Raw genomic sequence first — 6,000 nt, forward strand, 5'->3', positions numbered from 1 at the left:
AAAAAAATTCCTGATCTCACAAAGAAAGACTTCAACATTTGTAAGTAGTTTTTATCAGATTAAAAAACTTCATTTCTATTTTTAATTAGCAGGATATTTTTGATAGTGAAAAGTTGTTGAATATTATCAAGTCTGTTTTCTGTATCTGTTGATAAAGTCTTATTTTTCCTTTATTTTGTAGATGTAGTGAATTACACCATTGATTTTTAAATGTAAAACCAACATTTCACTCAAAAATAAACTTAATTGGGCATGATGTATTACAGATTTTTGAAGATTTATGTATGTATGTATTTTAAAGAGAGAGAGAGAGAAGGGGCAGGGAGAGAAGCAGACTCCACACTCACCACACAGCCCAATGCAGGGCTTGATTTCACAACACTGATATCATGACATGATCCAAAATCAAGAGCTGGATGCTTAACCAACTGAGCCACCCACACACCCCTACAACTTAGGTAGATAGATGATGGATAGATAGATAGATGATAGATAGATCAATGATAGATAGATAGATATAGATATATATCTGCACTAAATGTACTTATATTTTTAGGATTTTTAAGATTTTTCATCTATGTTTATGAGAAACATTGGCCTGAGGTTTTCTTTTCCTTGATGTTCTTGCCTGACTTTGGCATCATTGTTAAATACTAGCTTCACACAATGTGTTGAAATTCCCTCATCTGGAATATTTGTGTGCAAATGTGATATTATTTTTTCCTTAAATGTTTGATTAACTTTACCTAAGAAGTCATCTGTATCTGGACATTTCTTTCTGGAAAGATTTTTAATATTATAGATTCCATTTCTTTAATACATATATATGTCAACATTTTCTGTTTATCATGCTTTTTCTGCAACTATCGAGAGGGTCATATGGTTCTTGTCCTTTCTTTTGTTAATGTGATCTATCATTTTGATTTGAGAATGTTGAATTATCCTTGCATCCCAGTAATAAATCCCACCTGGTTGTGGTGAATAATCCTTTAAATGTACTGTTGGATCTTATTGGTTAATATCTTGTTGAGAATTTTTGCATCCATGCTAATCAGGGATTTGGGGATGTAATTTTCCTTTTTGATAGGATCTTTATCTACTTTGGGGATCAAGGTAATGCAAGCTTCATAGAATGAGTTTGGGAGTCTTCCACCCATTTTTATTTTTTGAAACATCTTCAGAAGCATATATAACCATATTAATTAGATATGTGGCAGAGAGTATTACCTCTGGTCCTGTTGTTGTTGTTGCTGTGAATTCTTCCTTCTAGTTACTTTGCCCAGAGAAGACTAGATGAATGAGAGAACAAAATAAAAAATACCAACCATGACCTCAGTGAAATGCATTCTAGACAAATCTGAAGAGGTTAGAAACCAAAAAAGAAAAGAAAAAAAAAAGGGGGGGGGAGGGGATATAATCTCACAGGTTGACAAAACAGGGTGGTCCACTTGGTCCTGGGTGTATTTTGGTCTGTTTGTTAGAAGACACTAAATCCTAAAATTATAAAGAAATAAATATGCATATATATATATATATATATATATATATATATATATATATATGAGAGAGAAAATTGAAGGATATATATGTAAAATGTAAAAATGAAAATTAAAACAAGACTTAAAAACAAACAGTTGGTAAAATGAGAAAGTAGTTGAAAAGGGGGAAAAAAGGAAAAAGAAAAAGAAAACTTTAAACTGAAAGTCTAAATCCCCATGAGAAAAATCCTTGAATTCTGTACACTATTTTCCCCTAATGTAGGAGTTTCTGCACCTAGTGTCTCTGGGATATTTAGCTTTTTACCAATTCATGTGATTTGTATCACACCCTGATTCTTACCTGGCAAACACTGAAGATCATCTACGTTTGGACTGAAAATAGTCCACACTTGTTCCTAAAAACTATGGATGATGAAAAAAGACAGTAGTGACTCCTGGAACTATCTGAGTTCTAGATTAGGTTTGCCTCTCACCCTCACAAAAGAGCTGAATTTCTCCTTTGGGAATGAACATTCATCACGGTTATGTTTGATTCTTGTCCTATTGGTTGGTTACCAGACTCTCTGAGGACAGAGGCTGTGTCTCTCTCTTTCACTGCTAAATCCCTGATGCTGAGTGTGGTGTCTGGCCTACAGCTGATGCTCAAAAAATGGTTTTTCAATAAAGAAGCATGAGAATAAATTAATGAGAAAGAATTCCAGAACAGAAAGCAAGTGATGACTCAGGCCAAATCTCAGACTTGGGTATTGTAAGAAAGGGACACAGATAAGAATTGAGGTGACAAAGGGTCAGCATTCCCTGATGGCACACTTTCGCTCAGGCTAAGCCCCTCCATTTGCTATACTCTCATGCTCAGTCCACTGGCAAAGTCAGAACGGCAGTGCAAATAGAGCTAAGTTTCCTTCCACTCTGTCTTTTCCTGAGCCACAATGTGTAATCCAGCATACCACAAGCATCTACTTTAATCCTTTGTAATGGTCTATTTTCGTTACAGTATCTCCATGGCAGGGTGGAATGAGTGAGTAAGAGTACTTGATAACATAAGAGCAATGTTATTTCCAGCCTAATGCTGAGGGTACATCCGAACATGGTACCTTGGGGACACCATTCTGCAGGCAATAGTATGTACCTAAAAAAGTACGTGCCTGCCCGAGACTTTCACAAGATCCCCATCTGAATTCCTATTTCCTGTTAACAATTCCTCAAAATTCCTGAATGGACTCATGGTATGATAATTGTTCAAAGTGGAGTGAGAGGCAAATGAGAAGAAGAAGGAACTAACATCCCCTTACATTGCATTTTGTGCCAAAGAAGTATCTGATTCTACACTTTTCCATTTACTCTAACCAAAATGATGTTACATTTAAAATTACATTATAGGGACACCTGGGTAGCTCAGCCATTAAGCATCTGTCTTTGGCTCAGGTCATGATCCCAGGGTCCTGGGATTGAGCCCTGCATCGGGCTTCCAGTTCAGCAGGGAGCCTGCTTCACCCTCTCCCACTTCCCCCCACTTGTGTTCCCTCTCTCACTGTGTCTCTCTTTGTCCATAAATAAATAAAATCTTTTTTAAAAATTAAAAAATAGGGGCGCCTGGGTGGCTCAGTGGGTTAAAGCCTCTGCCTTTCGCTCAGGTCATGATCCCAGGGTCCTAGGATCGAGCCCCGCGTCGGGCTCTCTGCTTGGCAGGGAGCCTGCTTCCTCCTCTCTCTCTCTCTCTGCCTGCCTATCTCCCTACTTATGATCTCTATCTGTCAAATAAATAAAATCTTTAAAAAAAATTAAAAAATAAAAAGTAAAATTACAGTATAATTTAACTTCATGATTATTAGAAACTTAATATTGTCTTAATTATAATGATTTTCTTTGGAAACGTATAGTATAATATTTTTTTTAATTCATGAAGAGCTTTTTCTTTGGAAGCTATAACATTTTATTATATTACTACAAAAGAATTCATGATGCATTTATAGCAAATATTAATTTAATTTAAACCAAAAAGAAAATAAAATTCAGTTCACATGAATTAACCATATGCAAACCTCAAGGATTACCAAAGTTATTTTTTTTATTGTGTTATGTCAGTTACCATACAAAACATTATTAGTTTTTGATACAGTGTTCCAAGATTCATTGTTTATGTATAACACCCAGTGCTCCATGCAATACGTGCCCTCCTTAATACCTACCACCAGGTTCACCGATCCCACCACCCTCTTCTCCTCTAAAACCCTCAGTTTGTTTCTCAGAATCCATAATCTCTCATGGTTTGTCTCCCCCTTTAATTCCCACCCCCCTTCACTTTTTCTTTCCTTCTCCATGTTATTCCTTATGTTCCACAAGTAAGTGAAACCATATGATAATTGACTTTCTCTGCTTGACTTATGTCAGTCAGCATAATCTCCTCCAGTCATGTTGATGCAAAAGTTGGGTGTTCATCGTTTCTGATACCTGATTAATATTCTGTTGTATATATGGACTACATCATCTTTATCCATTTGTCTATCGAAAGGCATCTCAGCTCTTTCCACAGTTTGGCAATTGTGGACATTGCTGCTATGAACAGTGGGGTACAGATGTCCCTTCTTTTCACTACATCTGTATCTTTGGGATAAACACCCAGTACTGAAATTTCAGGGTCATAGGATAGCTCTATTTTTAATTTTTTGAGGAAGCTTCACACTGTTTTCCAAGTGGCTGCACCAACCTGCTTCCCTACCAACAGTGTAAGAGGGTTCCCCTTTCTCCACATCCTCTCCAACATTTGTTGTTTCTTGCCTTGTTAATTTTTGTCATTCTAACTGGTGCAAAGTGATATCTCAATGTGGTTTGGATTTAGATTTCCCTGATGGCTAATGATGATAACATTTTTTCATATGTCTGTTAACCATTTGTATGTCTTCATTGGACAAGATTGTGTTCACGTCTTCCACCCATTTTTTGACTTGATTATTTGTTTTTTGGGTGTTGAGTTTGAGAAGTTCTTTATAGATGTTGGATATTAGCCCTTTGTCTGTACTGTCATTTGTGAATATCTTGTCTCATTCCATGGGTTGCCTTTTAGTTTTGTTGACTGTTTCTTTTGCTGTGTAGAATCTTTTTATCTTGATGAAGTCCCAAAAGTTCATTTTTGCTTTTGTTTCCCTTGCTTTTGGAGATGTGTCTTGAAAGAACTTGCTGCAGCTGATGTTGAAGAGGTTACTACCTATGTCCTCCTCTAGATTTTGATGGATTCCTGTCTCACATTGAGGTCTTTCTACCAAAGTTATTCATTAAGTGAAATGCATACAACTCCATCAACCTCATCATTATCAACAAATCATCAATTACCAATATAATACATAGAATTAGATTCAACTTTACACATCCCACAACCACAAACAGATGTTCTATGTTCTCCATTAATTATGATTTCTGTTAGCCCCACAGATGAAGGTCACATTTTCACATCATCCAACTCCTCCATCAGCACCTATCCTGACACTCTCCTCTTCCACTCACCCACTCTCACACTGTATTCCAGATGCCACACGTTCTCTTAAGAGCTCTGAGTTTCAGCCATGATCCCAGCTTTATTCTTCTGCTTCCAAGATCCAGTAAGCTTAGATTATTCAATACCCTTAAAACTCACACTGTGAGGGATTCTACAGAGCAATGAAGGATTGACCCTCGAGGTGGTCCTTGGCCTAATGCCTTTGCACACACCTGTGCTACATCAGTTAGTACATGGACTCTATGTAGTTGTTTGTTGTCCATTTGTCTTTCTGAGAGACTGAGCTAGCAAAGAATAGTTCTCTTTGTCTCTATATTACCAATGACCACAAGGATATATTCTGGGTGCAAATGTACAAATGAAAGTGAAATGGCAGCTAGTGGGACTGTGCCATGAGAAATTGGACTGTCATTGATATTACCTGCTTCTTTTTTGTCATTCCTCAAAATATGTCCCTGGGAAAATGTGGAAAGCCTACTTGGGAATATGTGGTACTATCACCTTAGGTTGAAAAGAAGGATATATATTTATGCTGCATGTCATTAATGCTTCCATTTCCCTTCTGCTCTTGGTTTGGGGAGCAATTGAGCTGAGGGGAAAGGATGTACAGGTAAATGAGAAAACAGTGGCCTGAAGTCTCTGCATGGACATGCACTTTGTTTTAGTTTTGTTTTCCTAGGCTCCTTGCCTTCTCACCACAATGTCTTGTCAACAGAGCCAGCAACAGTGCCAGCCCCTCCCAAATGACTCTCATCATCCAAGTGCCCCTGAGCCCAGCACAATACTAACCTCCAGCCCCTGGCCAGCTACATTCCAGGCTCTGAGGGTGGCTGCTTCCTGAGCCACTGTAGGGGCTATGGGTCCCAGGATAACCCACTCCTGTGACTGCTAATGGCTGCAGCCTGGGAGCTCCAAATGTTGTCCCAGATCTGGGAGCGGCTGCTGACCCAGGTCATGAGTTTAAATAAAAACATTTGAAAACAGAAAGCTCCAAAATGATTTTAAGCA

This window comes from Meles meles, chromosome 1 (genome assembly GCF_922984935.1).
Source record: "Meles meles chromosome 1, mMelMel3.1 paternal haplotype, whole genome shotgun sequence".
NCBI classification, from domain to species: domain Eukaryota; kingdom Metazoa; phylum Chordata; class Mammalia; order Carnivora; family Mustelidae; genus Meles; species Meles meles.